At 32.5% G+C, this 21,596-nt stretch overlaps 4 non-coding genes across 4 annotated transcripts; 1 reads left to right on the top strand and 3 right to left on the bottom strand.

Annotated features, from left to right (window-relative positions):
• Positions 1-4,165: 4,165 nt before the first annotated feature.
• On the bottom strand, positions 4,166-4,237 carry TRNAQ-UUG (transfer RNA glutamine (anticodon UUG)). The gene has a single exon. It is a non-coding gene; the product is annotated as a tRNA-Gln (tRNA).
• A 1,077-nt stretch (positions 4,238-5,314) lies between these two features.
• TRNAQ-UUG (transfer RNA glutamine (anticodon UUG)) lies at positions 5,315-5,386 on the top strand. The gene has a single exon. It is a non-coding gene; the product is annotated as a tRNA-Gln (tRNA).
• A 726-nt stretch (positions 5,387-6,112) lies between these two features.
• On the bottom strand, positions 6,113-6,184 carry TRNAQ-UUG (transfer RNA glutamine (anticodon UUG)). The gene has a single exon. It is a non-coding gene; the product is annotated as a tRNA-Gln (tRNA).
• A 9,949-nt stretch (positions 6,185-16,133) lies between these two features.
• On the bottom strand, positions 16,134-16,205 carry TRNAQ-UUG (transfer RNA glutamine (anticodon UUG)). The gene has a single exon. It is a non-coding gene; the product is annotated as a tRNA-Gln (tRNA).
• Positions 16,206-21,596: the final 5,391 nt, after the last annotated feature.

Here is a 21,596-nt window from a genome sequence, read left to right as displayed (position 1 = left end):
AAGAGTTGTTCCTTTATGCTCATGTTAGAAAAATGACACAAATGCGTTTATACTAAAATAGTGTTAGGACTGATGGAATAAAATGAATTAAGTCTTTATTCAAAAAGTATAACTACACATACGTCTTTGTGTTCGTGGGTAATTTTGACTCGAGACGAATAGTTCCTTTACGATTGCCTAAAATGATGGATAAGGTAACTTATACCGTTAATCACACCTACTTATACCGTTTGGGTCATTCGAAAAAATGGGTTAGGACGCAGCTAGAGATATGACCTTTTGATATGTTGTGTATTTTGACGAGCTGAATCCAATGGTGCAATAAAAACCAAAGGGAATAACTCGTCTTACTCCCTTATTCACTGGAGGCACAGATTTGTTAAGCTTAACAATTTACTGTGTAAGTGTATCATCTATGTATACGTTAAAATAATAGGTATAAATGTACATAGATTTTAATGTAATATACCGAAATTATATCGAATATTGCTAGGAAAATTGTTATCTTTGGACTTATTGTTCATTTATGTGAAATCCATTATAACAAGCATCCAGTTTTAACATTATGGTATTGAAATCTTATATATAAAAATGAATCGCAAAATGTGTTGGTAAGCGCATAACTCGAGAACGGCTGAACCGATTTCGATAATTCTTTTTTTATTATATTCCTTGAAGTACGAGGATGGTTCTTATGGAGAGAAAACGTAAACATGTACCACGGGCGAAGCCGGGGCGGACCGCTAGTTAAGAATAAAATATTCCCAGTACGTTTTTTCTACACCTACCTTTTTTCATAAAAAATACTTTTATATGAACCAATAATATCTTGTTATTTTTTCTTTTTCAATCCCTTTTTCTTGCAAACGAATTCATTACTATTTACTATATTTTGAAAAATTGTATCCAAAGAGTTTAAGTATCCTAAAAAATTAAAACACATTTAAATCCATTGTCTAAATTGAATTTTATTCCGATAAGTAATTAATTGAAATAAAATATTATAATAAAGCACTAAATAAAAACTGTTTTCATCATATTGTAGGTATGTATGTCAATTCTTTTTTTTGTTTCAACTAAAATACTGTATAGACTCATATTTATATTAAAATATAAACCTCCGAATTCTAATCACTTCTTTTAATTATTAACAAATACAAATGTACAAAACTTACGTATATTAACAATTGTAGATAAGCGTATTATTATTATTTATATATAATTGTTACGAGTTAATCATAGTACAATTATTTCCTCATTGTTTTAGATGTTTATATTAGAATAAGATTTGTCTCGACATTTTAAATAAGTATGTTACACGTGTATATAATGTAAAGCTATGAACAGATCCAAAGAAATCGTGCAATCCTGTGTTATTATAATTATTATCACTTCAATAAACGATGATATATAGCAATGTTGTTTTATTTTATTTCTTGTTACACCTATGATGACCAACAAACCCATTTTCATGTAAAATACTGCGAAGATCCGTCAGTAGAGCTTGCATTTTGAAAAAGTTATCATGAGGGCTACCATGATATCTGGAAACAGTGTTATTTCCAGTGTGGGAAAGTGATGGCGCTAGATTACCCAGTCATTTTTCTACTCTGGAATTAATACTGCATAAAGACGTCATGTCTCATGTAGAGCCCAACATCTAAGGGCGTATTCAGAAAGAAAGCTTGAAACTTATAAGCGCTTATCGGCGCTTGTCATGTTCATATATTTTCCTGTCAGTGCTGACAACCCGCGCAGGAAAATATATGAACATGACAAGCGCCGATAAGCGCTTATAAGTTTCAAGCTTTCTCTCTGAATACTCCCTATCTCTATACGGCTATTGATAAAAACTTATGTGTAAAATAGCAGATAGCTAGATAATATTAGGATTTAGTTTTAAATAAAACACGGAGCGTTCTTAACATGACAGATCGTATAATAGAGAGAGAGAGAGAGAGAGGTTACAGAATACAGATTAAAAAGATGCGTTCACAATATGACATTGACAAACAACAAATGCGTTCATATTTCATCAGCTATGTATATAAGCTTTTATTTAACAAACTCTACACTTTAGTTTAAATATATTTTGCATAAATTGCTACAAAATCTCTTGTTATAATTTAATAAATTACCTTACGCCCCTGTCATAGACTACTAAACGTTAATTAAGTAAGGTGTAGAGTTTGCAAAATTAAGGGCTTATTTATATACTAAGACTAGATATACTATCTAATAATTCTAAGTAGGTACTAATTAAACTATTTTAAATACAAATTATTATTTATTTATATATTTATTCTTCATTGTAGGTATACATAGTAAGGAAATACAAAAATGAGAACAAAACAAAATATGTAAAAGATACACAATGGGCGGCCTTATGGCTATAAACCAAATTACCTAGGATATTTAAATCAAAAGTTATTGCACCCTCATTTTGTCTTTCACTTTTTAATTTATATCCTACCACCACCATTATTATTTTTAAGAAACAGAATTATGCTAACAAGCATCAATAGAGATGATCTTAATTCGATTCCGAGAGCGTATAGAGTGACTTCTCCAGTTACAAGTTGGGGCGATGAATGTAAATCGCTTTATATCGATTTTCCATCCAATCTATTTAATAAGATAATGTGGCTCGTCTCCTACGTATTTTAGCGTTTTTGTATTTTGGATAAAATAATATCTTAATAAATCGATTTGCTGCATATACATGCATATACATGCATGCATCATTACGACATGTGCAGAAAAATTCAGAAAGAGTTTTTAGTATAAGAAGGTAAAAATTGAAACTGTAGGCTCCATGATGCAGCATAGAAATTCGATTAGTATTTACTATTTAGTACCTAGGTATTACTCAGTCTATTGCATGAAACACAATGCCATGTTGTGAGTTGTGACGAATTACATATGTTTATTTTTTATTTTATAAGGTTTCAACGATGCCATTGCCATTTAATAGAATGAGGACAAAACTACATAGCTTTACAAAAATTGAATAATCGTAAGATAAACATTGTTAGACATATTATATAAGGCAATCCACCCTGTATCATCTACCTATTCTTAATACATAGGTATACATAATAGGTTAAAAAATTACTAACAAAACGTGGTTATTTTGAAAAGCAATCAATTGTCATCGCAATGTTTGTTACCGTTCAATATGTTTGAAGAGCGATGATGGATTTCTCATTAATGTAATGGTTTCATTAGATAATAGTTTTTAATCGGTCCACTTTTATAAAGTACGGAAATGGACGTCATCTCTATAACGACTTGCAAACTTAAAAAATATCATTAGGTATTCTAATAGGATTCTGATAAGATCATTAATGTGGCAAAAATTGGTAGGCCCTGAGTTCCATCGGCGGATATAATTAAATAATAATGCCCTTCTTATGTACAAAAGCATAGTTTTATGTGATATAAAACATATAGGTAGCTACATTCATCTTTGTCCATAATATAATTTCTGTTATTTTTGTAGTCTCGTGTTTCTTTGGTAATTATTAATAAGCCATCTATGCCTCTTAAAACCTACTACTGCGAATCTACAACGCAGATGAGAAGGCAAATGAATTTTCGCACGTATAATACCAAATGAAAAAGAGCATAACCATAAGTAGTTGAACACATAGGTAATGTTGTATTGCATCTAACAGGGAGCATACATATGCATATTTTAGGATTTCAGGATTCTAATAGTTAGGATAAATAAATAAATGTAGAGATATATTTTTTTCTTCGTTTGTTACGTAAACAAAAATTATATACCAATTCCACGTCAGCAACAAAAGGTTTTATTTCTGAGCCCATTCTCATATAATATTCTATCACATACTAAACTCTATTTGATTACAGCTTCTGCGTAAGACACTGAAATAGATTTGGAAATAAAGCTGGGCCCTTTGTCTCTGGGGCCTCACGCTAAACGCCTGTTATCACGCATCAAAGGGCCGGATTGTAGTTTCCTTGTGAATAAATGTAATACATATTATAAACTAAGTATGTACATATTTTTATTTGTCTTCTCCTGAAGATGTTTAATATGCCTGAAAAATAAATTAAAATATGTTAGTTGTTTGTTGAAAATAAACTCAAAGAGTTGTTTCTAATCAAATTAATATGTGAATAAATTAAATAAAAAATCAGGTTCCACCGAGATTTGAACTCGGATCGCTGGATTCAAAGTCCAGAGTGCTAACCATTACACCATGGAACCGGTATTTGACTTAGAAGAAAACTTTAAACACGCTTTGAATATAACTTTGTTTACCTACAAATTTAAACAGGTGTTTTTTCATTAAACATTCAGATATTTGGTTAAATCTGATAGCAATTAAATCGATAGTGAATAATTTATTCATGCATGCATAAAACATGCGGTTATCAAACATTTTTGCTCTGATTATATTATAAATAGCTCAAAGATAATGCATGATTACAATCATTAAAATGAGATTTACGCATTTTATAGGATTCTAATAGTATTTTAGACACATGAAAAATTTTACGTATGATACAATTCGCAAGAGAATAAAGGATATAAAATACCTCACTAGGTACCTATATCTATTAAAATTTAAACATATTTTTTCAATTATAAAATAAAATACAGCCTCAAATCCGGCCCTGGCCCAGTCAGAATCGCCACTCATATATAATGCAGGAACATCCACGTGCGTCTCGGACGCAATCAGTATTGTGAATAATTGATGCGCGCTCCGACGATGATTGCGTGGCCCCACGAGATTGAGATTTAGCTCAATGCGGCCCTGGCGGATTTATTAATGAACGAAAAATGCGAAAAATGTATTGAGTTTCGATTTCATTATTAAACTATATTTTGTAGAAGACTAAGAATTATATATTGATTACATTCATTTTATTAAGAAACCCGTATTGAGTCTGTTGTCTGTAAATTATTTATAAAATAAAATCAATCAAAATTTTAATTTTAAAGCGAATAAAACTATAATCGAATATCTGTATTCTGTACATTTCTATTCATATATTATCTACTTGTTACTATAACTTGTATATCCATTGATAAATTTCCAACAGACTTACTGATCGAACCTTCCATTGTTTTTCTACCCACTGTACAAATTCGACAAATTAAGTATCTACCTATAATTTAAATTTCTACATAATGATAAAAGAATAAACACATATTGCTGACCTAATAGCATAAAATTGATAATGTAGACGCATCTGCCTTTCACTTCACCTTGTGACCTCACACTTGATAAGTGAAAGGTCTACAAATAAGTTTCTCGATTTAATAAATTTCGTATGAGGTTCCATGGTGTAATGGTTAGCACTCTGGACTTTGAATCCAGCGATCCGAGTTCAAATCTCGGTGGAACCTGATTTTTTTAAAAAAAATGTAACACTGCAGTCTATACGTAAAATTCAAGGATGATAATAATATGTTATCAGCTACGTTGGCAAAGTTTACATTTTTAAATTATTATTATATTTTAATTTAATAGTAATTTTTAAATTAAATTTTATAAGGAATTATGAAAGTTATATTAATTATATCTTCTTATATATATAAAATTCTCGTGTCACAATGTTAGTCTGCATACTCCTCCGAAACGGGTGGACCGATTCTCATGAAATTTTCTGTGCATATCGGGTAAGTCTGAGAATCGGCCAACATCTATTTTTCATATGTACCACGGGCGAAGCCGGGGCGGACCGCTAGTCTTATATATAAAATTCTCGTGTCACAATGTTAGTCTGCATACTCCTCCGAAACGGGTGGACCGATTCTCATGAAATTTTCTGTGCATATCGGGTAAGTCTGAGAATCGGCCAACATCTATTTTTCATATGTACCACGGGCGAAGCCGGGGCGGACCGCTAGTTTTCTATATAATATTTGAATATTCACAAAATCTTCAAAATAGAAATCTACTACGTAGTTACTACTTATTGTTAGATCAAATATAGCTAATAGGTATGTATTCTCATTATTTATTTACAAGAATATTAATTAAACCAAGATATATAGATCTAGACATTATATATATAAGAAAATCGAATGAAGTCGAATCGAACCATTCAATGTATTAATGTTCCAAAAATCAGGTTCCACCGAGATTTGAACTCGGATCGCTGGATTCAAAGTCCAGAGTGCTAACCATTACACCATGGAACCGTTGATAATAGTAACAAAAGAAAAATTCTAATACAGCCATATTTAAACAGATGTTAATACGAGACAGACGAGTATGTGAAAAGCATATAACTTAAACAATAGGTTTTCTACATATTATGTTTGCTAACTTAATCGCGGCTTTGTCTAAAACCTTACATAATGATATAACTGAAATCTTCCTCATGCATCACTCTCTCTATTTAAAAAAACCGCATCATAATACTTTGTGCTTTTTTGACGATTTAAGCATAGGTACATAGAGACGGACAGACAGCGACAGCGGCTTTGTTTTATGCTTTGTATGGCCATTTATCTGCTCTATAGAAGTAAAGTTTATAAACGCCTTGTAAAGTTAGTAAGGTTCCGATAAAAACCTTAATAATTGTATAGCTTTGTCACATCAATAATTTCAAAATGGCGGCGGTAAAGACACATTTTTATGTCGGATATTTTGAATATAGAAGCTATATTATCTCGTTCAGCGAATATCAAACTGAATTCAATTGGAAGGCTTGATAATCCGCGGGTCGTGACCAATTTCATCGCGACACTATCACTTTCCGATATCACCCTTCCACAATGGCTGTGGCGCCGTCAAATTTATTCAAATTTTACCCAGTCGACCCACCTGCGAAACAGCACACGCAAAACTGAACTTTCAACCCTAGATATAGAGCTTAAAATCAATAGTACATCCCTCTGCTCAATTCCGAACTTCGCAATATGATTATGGATAGAAATTCTTATTCCACTCAAAATAACATCCGTTTCTTCTTAGCAGTGGTTCACTTCTTTGTTACTGTAGTAGAAATTAGACTTTATTTCAAAAGGTTAACGTAGATATTGCATTGGAGACAGGGTATTAAGAAGTTGGTAAGGAGAAACGTCTGCAGTTTTGTATCAACACGGTAAAAGCTTACCGACGTGATCTTTTGTCAAATATAAGTATGCACTTGCATGGAACTGGCGAGGTAAAATAAAAAGATCTGTATTGCAAAAAAATATATTTTCTTGATTTTATATATACATAGATACATTCCTAAGGGTTCTATAAATGGTTTGTGTAGCCAAGATTTATGTATCTACTGCAGAATAAAATTTAAGATGGTGTAGGTGGCTTTTGTACATTACAATTTGCAATGGATAATGAATCCATTGACAAACAGGAGGCTTTCCAGATTTTAAGAAGATTCTACAATTCATTTAATACATAAGTAGAGGTTATAACTTATTCACGTTCTATCGATATAAGATCTCTACAATCTTTAGGACTATAAATCAGTAATGTAGAGCCTGCTACCTATAGACTTTACCACCGTGTTCCAGCCAGTAATTAACATATAGGAAGAACATGTGGAAGGACCACATAGAGCTCAAATGCCAGCAATCCTGAACCACCGTCATATTATTAGATATACTCGCGAGTCGCGCCCATTCAAACACAAAACACGAGTACATTAAAAAACGTGTCACGCGGGCTAAAATGAAATTCTCTACAAGCGTACCCCTATCATCGATACACGACTGCGAAACGCGACAGTGTAATTTACATTTTCGCAAACTTATCTTGGCGACATTTACATAAAGATAGCACGAACTGTGAGACTTCGACGCATTGGAATCGAGTTAGGGGCGGAGTTACTTTAAAACTGTCGCTTAGTTGAGACGCTGAATCCGTTTAGAGTTTTCGTGAGTTCTCTAGGGATGGCTGCTGTCGATAGAGTTTTCTGAATATTACGTTTCCTTTCAAGCTGTCTATTTATAATGATCGTACATCGTATTACAATAGCAATCTAAACATTTTTAAAGTAACAGATTTTTTAAATAGGAACCAACTCAATTCCAAAAGTTAACCTCACACTTAACACTACCACTTGAAAAAATTCATGAAATTTAATGTGTAGGTACTAAGTAAATTATTATAAATATAATTTTCAACAATTGATCGAATAAACGTTTATAGATAACCATGTAGAATATTAATTCTCTCTCTTTATGCTATCAGAGAGCAAACGATCAGACGCGTGGCTTGGTGGTCTGAAACTATTCATCTTAAAGTTTTATTACAAATGTTCATAAAAACGATTACCTCAATACAAAAGTACTCGTACCATAAAATTCTACAACAATTAAATATCAATTCTGACAAAATATCGATACGACAATCCCACCCCTATCAACCACTCGGGGCGTCCAAGTTGCGTATTGAGTTACGCGCCCTCTCGGTCCAATCGTATCAAGCTGCCTCCGATGCCATTAAAATATCCCGTTGCCATCGTAATCTCCATATTTACATAATAACACTGTTGGTGTACTTTACATTATTTTTATGTGGCTAACCTGCTTTTAGATAATATCATTCTGTTAAAATTTTAAAGCAATATTTTAATGTTCATGAAAGTACTGGCAGGTTTTCTTTTTAACAAATCCGGTAGGTACTTGATCAAAATACCTACAATATGGCCTGAATCAATAATAGTTTCAAATGATGTACCTAGGTATGTTATCCGACTTTCTAATCACTGATATTACCTTATATTATATGGGGTAAAAAATAATTTAATAAGAATAGATAATTAGATTCTGCAGGCTACGAAAATGTCATCTTATTCGAAGATTCTAAAAGATTTGTCCACACCTTACTACTTTCTTATACCATAACATTCTGTACCTTTGAACATTGGTCGTTAATGTTTATCTCAAAGCTACTAGTAAAGCAACAGACTAGAGAAACTAGAGCTGGTCTTGATGGCAAGCTTTTACACTCGATCTCACATTAGATTCTTCATCTAGGCGCAATGTATTCTTTGATTCATGAATTTAACAATTTGGGCATCTTGGACACCATTTTAAACCTTCAACCCGACGCAATTAAAACTCCCTTCAAATCATAAGACCGATTCAATTCCAATTTGCAAAGCGCAGTCCGCCCACCGACTCGAAGACACACAAAATCGATGACACAAGAACGCGTACCGCATTCTTTCACACGCAAATTCAACATTTCTATCAAGAGGGTATTGAATACTCCGCGGGTAATTGATTCGCCGGGGTGCCCTTTGAATTTCAATTGCGATTAAAGTGATATAACTCGGAACGTGACTGATGCAAATCAAGAAGATGAAGACGATTCTTGGACGTCTTAATAAATCTAATCTTAGCTTAAATTTAGGGGAAGAAGCTGTGGAATAGATTGACTAGTTTTGACTTAGAATTTTGAAGCATATTCTTCGGAAACAGCAAAACCTATTTGAAAGTTTTATAATATTATTAGATATTTATTTGTACATTTTGAAAGTTCGCATTTTAATATAACTTGGATCTAAAATTCTTTTAATTAAATGCTATTAAAATTTATATCTGCCTCATTAATGCCAAATGATGTGGAATTCCTTATTGAAAAATAAATTGACGGTACATCACTAACCAATGTGTTTTCTGTCGCACCGAACATTTTCCATGCGCTTATATAACATCTCAATATTGCCCATATTCATACGAAAAGTGATTACTGTGTACAGTAAAAGTCGATCACATACATTTTTATATGTCATAAATATGACAAACCTTAGTATATTTACGATCAGCAATTTGGTACTAAGTGATACGACGATAAAATTTATCCTCTCGTAACATGCGTCAAAGCATATTATATACTAATATGAAATGGGAATCAATTTGTTGAAGATTAGAGTATGGATATGAAATGGCTATAATTTTGAGAGTAGTTCATTGAATATAGTAATGTAAGTGTATATACAATAAGCTAGTATGTATGTATAGAAGAATGTATAGTATTATCACAGACTAATAATAATATACTACGGTATTATGTAGTATAAGGTCGTATCATAATCTATACAATATAATAAATCTGTAGAAGGGTCAATTCTGTACATTGAAAATATTGAAAAAATAAATAGCAGGGGGTGTTACTGGATCGATACCAAACACAAATATGTGATTAAAATTTTTTTTGTCTGTCTGTCTGTCTGTCTGTCTGTATGTGAAGACATCACGTGAAAACTAACGGTTCGATTTCGATGAAACTTGGTATAATTATACCTTATTATCCTGGGCGTAAAATAGGATACTTTTTATTCTGAAAAAATACGGAGAAAAAAAAATAATCTTAATTTTTCAGTTTTATCCATAGACGTTGTTCTGTAGAACAGCGAACACATGTTGGGTATTATAATAGGCCTAGCCGTATTTGAGTCCAATATATATTTATAAGATGTTACTGTCAGAGTTACTCAAAATGGAGAAATAATCCATCCACGCGAAGACCGACATCCACGCGGACGGAGACGCGGGCGGAAGCTAGTTAATAATAATATGTTATAACGTCAGACTATAATTAGTATGATTTGGAAACGTACTCTTAAGTTCAGAAAAATAAAATGCATATAGCGCCTGTATATATTGCAACAAATTAACAGAGCTTTTAATTATAGACGCTTTAAACAACCATATTTCAGCATTTGGTATTTTAAGTATATTTTTTTATTAAAACAAAATGTTAATACGATTTATTTGTTGAGGAATAAAAGTAAATTAGTAAACGTAATATATAATTAAAGATATCTATGCTTTAAGTGAGACTTATAAAAGAGCTTCCGAAACTTCGTATAAGTATTCCATATTTTATTTTCATGTAAGGTTCTTTATTGTTGTAATTAACTAAGAAGTTTCACATGATATAAACATAATATAAATATCTAAGAGAACATATTAAAATTATGTATACCTAATCATCTAACGGCTAACCTCATACGCCAACGCCAACAAACTGTTTTACAGTTTGGCGAAAATTTGTAAAGGTTATATAGTGTTACTAAATGGTAAATTAATAAAAAAAAAAAAAAAAAAAAAAAACTCGAGTTTATAAAAGTAGGTACTATTAAACTTAGTAATATAAAGTTCTTATGTATGTTTCATGTACCTATATTTTACTATATAAGCAATAAATCTTAAGAAAACATAAAAAACAACTTTAATCCCACGTAAAACTGAATACGACCATATTTAATTTGCAAAAGTACATTTTACGACACGTCCAGATATTTGATATCACGGTGGAGGCGGTAAAAAAAAATTACGACGAAATATCAGCATATAAAGTAGGTAAAGGTATGATTGATTTGTACAGCCGTGATGTCGCATAAAATATGGATACCTTGTATCATAAAAGTACCCTCGAATTTTGACCATTGAACCTCTTTGCATAATTTTGCGCCTTGATTCTCTAGGGCGACGATCCTTTCAGGGTATTGAATTTTTTACCGATTGTAAACTCGTCTTTGGGTATCAGTTTTGGTGTTATTTGTGACAGCGTATTATGTAATATTTTATATTATTATGTATGTAATGTTATGACGTATTCACAATGTATATGTTACCGGAAATGTATGTAATCCGTCATTGTATACAATTCCTAGGAAATGTATATAATTCCTAAAATCGCACGGAAATGTGTGAAATAAATTATTTTATACACATTTCCTAGGAAATCTATACATTTCCTAAATAGCTATCGGAAATGTAAAACATTTAAGATATTGATATGTCGCAGGCAAATTGTATATAATCTGGCCGTTTACAAAAGGTCGGCATTTTGTAGTAACTATAATATTATATGCCGATAATTTGTAATCAGAAATTTTTGGTTTGGATAAGGGGGTGGGTTAGGTTAGGTTCGTGTTTTTTAAAACTACACAGAAATAGGAGCCCCACGAAGTGGGGCTCCGTCGGCTCGCGACCGTCTTTTTGTAGAATTTTGGAAAAAGACGAATTTTCGGCATATTAAAACAGCTAGCCGTAATGTAATACGGCGGATTATACAATCCGACTGCGCCAAATATACGCGGGGACAGCGGGACGAGGGGACTGATTACTTGCCAAATGAAAATTTGATTTTATAAGAATAAATATAAAATGATTTTGTGATATTTACGTTAAAAGTTAGATAGTTGATTTTTAAAATGTTAATTAGTAAGATATGAACATAATATTATTACAATTTTACGGTATGACTGTTACCCGATTGTATCAATAAGAGCTATAATAAAAAAAATACACGTGTTTTATTATAGAAAGCATTTACTTTACACATTTCCTAATACGATATTGGAATTGTATACCTACAATTCCTAGGAAGATTATACATTTCCTAGGATATGCATGCATTAAATAGTTTTTTAAACAATATTTTATACATTTCCTAAATGGTATCGGAATTGTACACATTTCCTAGGAATTGTATACAATTCCTTGATTTCATACATTTCCGGTAACATATATATCTACATTCCGACTAAGAAGGTTCCGACATAACTATTTTCGACTCTATGTGCTCTATGAAATGATTAACTTATTACTGTTACTGCTTACTGTTGAACCATTTAACATATTTTTTCAACGTAATTTACAACAACAACAACAGAAACGTAGTCGGCTGTGTAGCTTCTACTTATGTTCAATTTTAAGGTGATTTAAGATAAGCATATTATTTATTTTCAATCAAGATTAGGAAAATCGTTAGGTTCTATCTATTTTGTTTGATAATACATACAAATCTTTGCTATTGACCATCACTTACCATAAGACACTCTACTTACATCTCCAATTTATTCACCACTATTATAAATAACCAAACAAGACTATAACAACCTATTATCGAGTACAAATTGAAACATATGGCGACAGTATAGTTAGCGTGAAAGTTACGTACTTAGCGGTAATAATTGATCAGACAATGTCCTCTGGGAGTACCACCATGGTGTCCTTACATGCAATGTGATAAATTGCAATTTATCCCTATAAGCTATAGAAATACCCTTTTTGTCGTGAAACTTCTTTAGGCGCGTTGTACCTAAGTTAAATATCAAGTCAAGAAAGAAGTTTCACTTCTGACACGTGTGCTCGGCACTTTAGTACCTATCAGTGAGACCTAAAACGAACGCACTGAATCACTATAGAAACTTCATTTTTAACCAGAGACTCCAGGAAGTGCTGTTTAAAAGTACAGTTAACAAAATTTAATTCTGATGTTGTACAGTTAACAAAATTTAATTCTGATGAATGTTAGACATATCATTAATTAGCTTACCGCCCTCGGCTTCGCCCGCGCAGTCAAAGAAAAACCCGCATAGTTCCCGTTCCCGTGGGATTTCCGGGATAAAACCTATCCTATGTCCCGGGGTAAAAAGTAGCCTATGTCCTTTCTCGGGTATCAAAATACCTCTATACCAAATTTCATGCAAATTGGTTCAGTAGTTAATGCGTGATTGAGTAACAGACAGACAGAGTTACTTTCGCATTTATAATATTAGTATGGATTAATACAAAACTTTACTCCTAACATAATAATTAAGTTGACGTCGTTTACAAACACTACTCTTTTATAGGCGTTAGAAAACACACAATATTGATAACTATTGATACTAACTTTATAAATGATGCTTGTTTCGGTACCGTCCGTGTTGACCGGCAATTGGGCATTAAATTTTTCCGAAATTCAATAATATTGGTGTCTCGATGACGCAATATTACATTATTTCTCCTACCAAAAACAGCTCGATGTGGCTAAATAATTTTGCACGCCTCATAAGCGAAGCGTTGAGGTGGGTACTACTGTCACTTCGCGCAAAACATCTGATTTTTCAAACTTAAAATGTCTTTATGTATCATACATTGCACTTGTAAGATAATACATACACACACATATTAAGAAAAAACACTATTTTTAACGTTCATGATATTTTTGATGTCATTTTTGTTATTTAAACTAGTTAAAAAACAGTTTAAAAAAGTTCTGTCTTGGACGTCCGTGTGTCTGTATGTGCGGATCCTTTTTAGGGTTCCGTAGCCAAAATGGCAAAAACGGAACCCTTATAGTTTCGTCATGTCCGTCTGTCCGTCTGTCCGTCTGTCCGTCTGTCACAGCCGATTTACTCGGAAACTATAAGTACTACAGTGATGAAATTTGATGGGAATATGTGTTGTATGAACCGCTACAAAAATATGACACTAAATAGTAAAAAAAAGAATTGGGGGTGGGGCCCCCCATACATGTAACTGAGGGATGAAATTTTTTTTTTCGATGTACATACCCGTGTGGGGTATCAATGGAAAGGTCTTTTAAAATGATATAAAGTTTTCTAAAAAACATTTTTCTTAAAGTGAACGGTTTTTGAGATATCAGCTCTCAAAGTCGTAAAAAGTATGTCCCCCCCCCTCTATTTTTATAACTACGGGGTATAAAATTCTAAAAAAAATAGAGGTGATGCATGCTAATTAACTCTTTCAACGATTTTTGGTTTGATCAAAGTATCTCTTATAGTTTTTGAGATAGGTTGATTTAACTGTAATTTATTATATTTGCTGCTACGGAACCCTTTGTGCGCGAGCCCGACTCGCACTTGGCCGGTTTTTCTTGTTAACACGATAGCGACCGAAATACTTTACTAATCGAGTCTTTTTTTTTCTCTTACGCTTGAGTATGCTCAGGAATAGAACCCTTTCATTTTTCAGGGTCTGATTCGATGTGGTTTAATTGTTATTAAATAAACAAAAATAATAATTAATAAATATTTATTAAAAAAAAATTATGAGGCGTGCACTTTTGGATTTTCCAAATTATTTACATATTCGATAAATCATGGTTTTCTCAATGTATTTAATATCTCTCTTTTTCGCGTGCTTGGTGCCGTTAAGAGGGATCTAATGAAAATTTATAATTTATAGGAAATGCCAATAATAATAATCATTAGATCGTTAAATTTAGTACAATGTACATGTTACTTATTACTTATTAGTTAATAGTGAACGAAATAGTTTACAGCATAATCCATACTAATATTATAAATGCGAAAGTAACTCTGTCTGTCTGTCTGTTACTCAATCACGCCTAAACTACTGAACCAATTTGCATGAAATTTGGTATAGAGATATTTTGATACCCGAGATAGGACATTATAGGCTACCTTTTATTGCGAAATATGTACCACGGGCGAAGCCGGGGCGGACCACTAGTATGATATAAATTATAAATGATATAAATTCCTAAATTGAAATATTGTATTTATAAAGCTTACAAACGTGAAGAATTAATTATATACAAATGACAAATAAAGTATGTACCTACCTACGTTAGCTATCTACTAGTTTCTGTGGTATGGTACTTGGTAGTACATTCACATTATAAATTACTAGCGGTCCACCCCGGCTTCGCCCGTGGTACATATTTACGTTTTCTCTACATAAAAACCATCCTCGTACTTCAAGGAATATAATAAAAAAAGAATTATCGAAATCGGTTCAGCCGTTCTCGAGTTATGCGCTTACCAACACATTTTGCGATTCATTTTTATTTGTTCGAAAGCAAATATACAGTTAAACGACTTTGCTAGTATTATTATCAAAGTGCTCATTTTTCATAATATATAGGTTCTTAAGTAATATTAGGAGATACAAAATGGATATAATGAATTATAGATAATTATTAGGCGATCGATCAGAAATATAATAATTATTCATTAAAGCAACAAATCATATTTATTACGTAAAATTATTAATTAATTAAAATAATTCGAACACGATTTATTTTAATCAATCTTTGTAAATAGATTTTTACACATTTTTAATATGGGTTTTTTTACGTGAAATGCTATACCTTTATAACATAGGTATAGCATTTCATGTAAAAAAAACGTACGTACCTTCCCAGTTCCCGTGTACAGCAGAAAGCAGCAAGCATCAACGCCATAAGTTCAAAGGTAAGTTAGTGTTTTATTTTTTCAGCTTTTCACATAATATCTATTAAAGAAGCCCTTATTATTTCATTAAAAAATATATTCAGGATGGCTTACAAATTCACAAGCGCAGATTAGATTAAGATTAATAACATAAGATTTTAATTCATTTAATTTAAGATTTTCCAAAAATCAGGTTCCACCGAGATTTGAACTCGGATCGCTGGATTCAAAGTCCAGAGTGCTAACCATTACACCATGGAACCGATGAGAGATTTTTAGAAAGTTATTATCGGATTAGAATAATATGTATTATTTAATATTTTTGTATTGAAACCGGTTTTAATATCATCATTAGATACCTAATCCAGTGTGAATTTATAAACCATCAACACTAATGTTATAAAATTGTTAATTAACACATTACTATAATACTTGTAACAAAAAACTAAATAATATTTTTTTCTATCATAAATATAACTCCTAATTTTTCAACCGTATTTCGTTTTATCTAATCGGAGAGGATCATCAGATACTTACATTATTACCGAAACATACAGAAAACGGTAGAGCAGGGGAATATGAATTATGAACAATATAATATAATAAAATGATTAAAAATAAAAAATGTTATTGAAAAGTTCATGAGTAAATACATTATGTAAATACGCTATATACATTACAATATGTTCAATTAAACATATTAATATCTATGGTCAAGACAGCAATCCTTCAAGAGTGTGTAGCAACTAGGTACCTATTAAATATGATTATATTATTTCGTGCTAAACATTCAAAATATGCACATTGTTAGGCTGTATCTTTGAGCCCAACAACTAGTAGGGAACACTTTCATTCATTCGTGTTTTGCATGAAAAACTGTTTTTTTTTGGTTGTCAGACATCATCTCTCTTCTTTTTACAGGAGTAACAATAGTGAGAAATATAATTATAGAACTAGTGGTCCGACCCGGGTTCGCCCGTGGTACATATTTCGCAATAAAAGGTAGCCTATGTCCTTTCTCGGGTATCAAAATATCTCAATACCAAATTTCATGCAAATTGGTTCAGTAGTTTAGGCGTGATTGAGTAACAGACAGACAGACAGAGTTACTTTCGCATATTTTATAATATTAAGTATGGATTTCTTCTCATTAAAAGTTATTTAACACTTTCGATGGCTAGAGCCAAAACACAATAAATAGTAAGTAGTCAGGAAACAGGATCCTATAGAAATTTTGTGTAGCCTAGAGGCTAGAATAGTCAAGGCATAGCCTTCCTTTAAAGGACTCAACTATCGTTCGTTCAGGAGAAACATATAATTATACATACAACTTCTACCCCCACCTCAATTCTAACTATCCAATAAGCGATTCCCATATATCGAAACATCAAATTCCATGGCAATACCCGTAATGGTCGTCGTTAAGTGAGATATAAAAGCAAATTTACATGTGTATTAAAGTTTCCATCTCGCGTGCATGCCGTACGACACACGTGGGTGTCGTCAATGTATGGATAATTATCGAACGGTTAACGTTTGCGAATCGTGTCGTTTACACGCTACGATTGCGACACGATATCGTTGAATTCAATATTGCTTTTTCTATATTTTACTCGTTAACGATAAAATGATTTGCTTTAAGTGATTTTTTGTGAATATAAGCTTTCATTACTTCCGTAATTTTAGTTTTTAAATGTATAGTTAATAATCATTTATTTAAATACAGTTAGCGATAATAAATGTTGCGAACTAGGTAGTCAATAATGTTTTTATGATATTACCACGAAATTCAATTAATTTATTTCTAAAGCTTTCATTTTACTAAATATAAAACGAGACCTTTAGATTAATGCAAGTAGATTAAGTACTCAGTAAATACCAAAAATACTCGCAAAATTTTCACTAAAGATTTAAACAAAACACCAAATACAAAATATAAGTGCATATATATCAAAAACTGGACGATATTTTTCAACTGACAAAATATCGTAACCTGTAAATGCCTTATGGTTAGGCGCAGGCTGAGATCGTAAAGTGAACGTTTACGCGATAGCCCATACAGTTTTGTGGTTGTTTGCATAATTCCTTGAGATGCAGGCCTACCTTTATTATCTAGACATGACTGTCTCTGAACTGAATACCTTAGTTTCTGAGCCTACCTATGGGGCCTACCTATGTAAGAATTATACGCATACACGATTGTCTCAGTGCTTCGAGAAATATGACAAACCAATCGAGTTATTCTGCATTTGTAACTTAAGCACCAGCTAACAGCTAAAGTATGATAAATTATCGTATCTATAGAATTAGAAATCAATAACCACAAACATATACCATACTGTGTATGACTCTATGATCAAAAAAATATACAATGTACATTGTAGGTACATAATACAGACCAATAAAAAAGTACCTACCTACTTATTTTATTGATCTGTGGTACATAATATGAATCAATAAAACTTAACAATTTTCCATTCTATTAAATAAAACGCCAATATTTGAACAAACTGTGTCGATACCAAAATAATCTCGTTAATAACGCACAATGACCGTACATAAATAAAAATTCACTAAAAGGCTAAGCACAGTTGTTTTTGAACAAACGGCGTTTTACGACGAAACGTTACATTTATTACATAATGCTCAGTTAAAGTGAATCTTATTGTGTATGGGACAAGGTACAAAACGGAGTCAAAAAGAGCATCTTTTAAGTTCGGACTCTTATTTCAATTACATTGCATACACAGATTATAACTTATCTAATATAAGCTCTATCCCCACATCATAGAGTCCCTTTTTGATTAGATCATCTGCCGCATAAACTGAAGGTGTATCGCAGGGGTGCGTAAAGCCGTAGGCCTATTTGTGTCGGTTTCACACTTACAACAATAGTGTCATGATTCGTGATCCCGGATTATCCCGGTACAAACCCGGGATTAGGCCATTGCGGGAAACAAATGTGGGGATAACAAGTGACGAAACAAGTGCTTGTAGTCGCGTCATTAATTTGAATTTCGAATTGGAAAATTTAAATTGCGACGTTCAATTTGGCTGTGTGGCGCTTTGCCTCTGTTACGGAATTAAAAACCTTGCTCAGCATTTTGGAGACTGTTCTATAATTCTAATAACCTATTTAGTATTTATTCTAATAACCTATTTATTAATATGCAGTGGGTCATCTGCTGTAGCTTAGGTACATTTTGAACGATCTCCTGTATCTATGCCAGTATGCCGTGGTTCATATTGTGATGCGGATTTTCCTAATGTTTACTTTATCGCGATGTGCATAGTTAGACGATTTAGATGATACTGTTAAATTTCGATTAGGTAGGGTAGACTGGGTACGATTGAAACAAAGGACGGTTGAAACAACACGAATATCTCGCAAACCGTTGGTGGGGGGGTTAGGGGTCCAAGGGGAAAAAGAAGCGCACAACTGTTCTAAACACGAACCACAATGTGGCGTCGATCTCCGCGCGCTTCAGCTGATTTTATAAGACCCTATTGTGTTTTTATGACCAAAAGTAAGTATTTTTGCTTGGAGATTTTTCCAATTATTAGCGTTTCTATTTAAGTGACATTATTAAGTGTAAGTTTTTGTTTGAAGTGAATCTTGTGGAATATGACATTGTGACTAGTTTTTGTGTACCATTGTTGTTACAATTACTATAACTGTATTTTACCTAAAGTAGGAGTTGGGGACGGTTGAAACATTGTTTTAATTATTTTTTGTTTTTTTAGATGCGGATAGTACGTGTAAGAGAGATTTCGGGAAGATAAATAGACTTATCGAAGTACAAAGATGCATATGAGGAGGTGAAAACCGGAGAATCATTGCGAAAAGTGGCAGAGAAGCACAATTATTCGCTTCTAAGGTAAATTCGAATGCGAGATGACTCTGGCGAGCAAGAAAATAAAAAAATGGGATATAATAGAAACAATATAAGGTATAATAATAGAGGGCGAAAAATCAGGAAGTCTACTATTTCCACTGACACACCAGATAAGGAAGAGATAAAAAAGAGCAAGAATTAATATTGAAACGAACAAGAGCTAAGCAAGTGAAGAAACGATTGGATAGAGGAAAAAGGAATATGTTTGATGGAGGAAAATGTAAAAGAAACACCATAAAAGCAAAAAATAAAAATGTACAAGAGGAGATATCATTACAAGATGAGGAGTAGGTTCTTCTGTCTTGTTTTTATGTCACCATATTAAGAGAGCAGACCTTATTGTAAAAGAGTTACTTAATTATTGTTTGATTTAAAATAAACAATCAATAAAACATATTTTAATACTATATTTTGTATTATTCGCATATTTTTCAACTGACCCCAATCACTGTTTCAACCGCCCCTGGTATGGGGACGGTTGAAACAAATCGGATTCATTTTTTTAATTTGATCTACTATTTAAAATAATACACCTGGAACTAAAACCACAGTGCCTATTATTAGACAGATACATGCTCTTTTATTTAACATATATTTTTCATCGCTCGGGTTATAAAAAGCAAAGTTATGGTCGTTATAAGTGAAATTGTTTCAACCGTACCCAGTCTACCCTACCCAGCCAAGTAATTATTTTTGTGTGCAGACCACCTCCACCGAATTCTATAGATATTTTAAGTAGTAAAGCAAGAAAAAAACGATTTTAATTCTTCTTAAAATAAAAATCTTTGACCGACTTTCCCAAACGTTCTCAATTCTGGAGTAAAGTTTTATGCAATTAATAATATCGATTTTTAGTTAAGTATTTTTTTTATATTATTTTAAATAAATCAATGTCGATTGTTTTAAATGTGGCAAAATTCTTTTCTTCATTACCACTTAAAAAACATATCAAACGAAGTATAAACTTAAAAAACGTGAATAGCACACTACACAAGGTCTATAAATTCAAAATCAAAATAGAACTCGCCAAAAACTGGCCGGTGACACCGTACCCGTAATCAACGTTTCAAATATATCCGGGCTCGACCCGTGGATTTGGGGCGTGCATTCCTGAACGACGCGACGACTGAGCCCTGTTATATTATGTCCGTGATTTATTGCATTGAATTCTCTTCGGTAATTAGTGCGTGCCTGCCCTGCCAACTGGGAAATGTACTAAATTGGTAATTTAATTTGACGTCGAGCTAAACATTGCGATTCATAATGGCTTGCCCAAGCGTGCTCGATGTTGGGGTTAGCTGTAGTTACATTTGGAAAGATAAGTTCTTTGAGTGCACGAAGAGTTTTTATTTGATGGATTTGATTCAATTGTTCGTGAAGAACTAAGAAGTTGCTGATAAAAGATAAATTATTAAGATTAAAAACGGAGTGAAAAAATCCACGTTAAATCCCATTGGGATAAGCAGTGAAGCTACATACTTACTTACTAGTTACTGTGTATCCGACTTCCTTGTGCCCATTGCCCTTAATATATATTTTTTTATTAAAAAATATTTATGTTTACGATACATTAATGTGAAAAAGGCTCTATTTCGTACTCTACTAAACAACAAGTACTCAAACCTCATTAAAGCATTATTGTCATCATACAAAGGCTGGATTAACCACCTCCAATTCCGACACAATTATTAATATTAGACCCTAACAAATAGAACAATTTCTCAAATTAATAAACCGACTCTCACCCACGGATTACCG

This window comes from Colias eurytheme, chromosome 2, assembly GCF_061535395.1.
Source record: "Colias eurytheme isolate Ceu_HAF_F1 chromosome 2, ilColEury1 Martin Lab GWU primary, whole genome shotgun sequence".
Classification (NCBI taxonomy): domain Eukaryota; kingdom Metazoa; phylum Arthropoda; class Insecta; order Lepidoptera; family Pieridae; genus Colias; species Colias eurytheme.
This window is presented reverse-complemented; position numbering and strand designations above follow the sequence as displayed.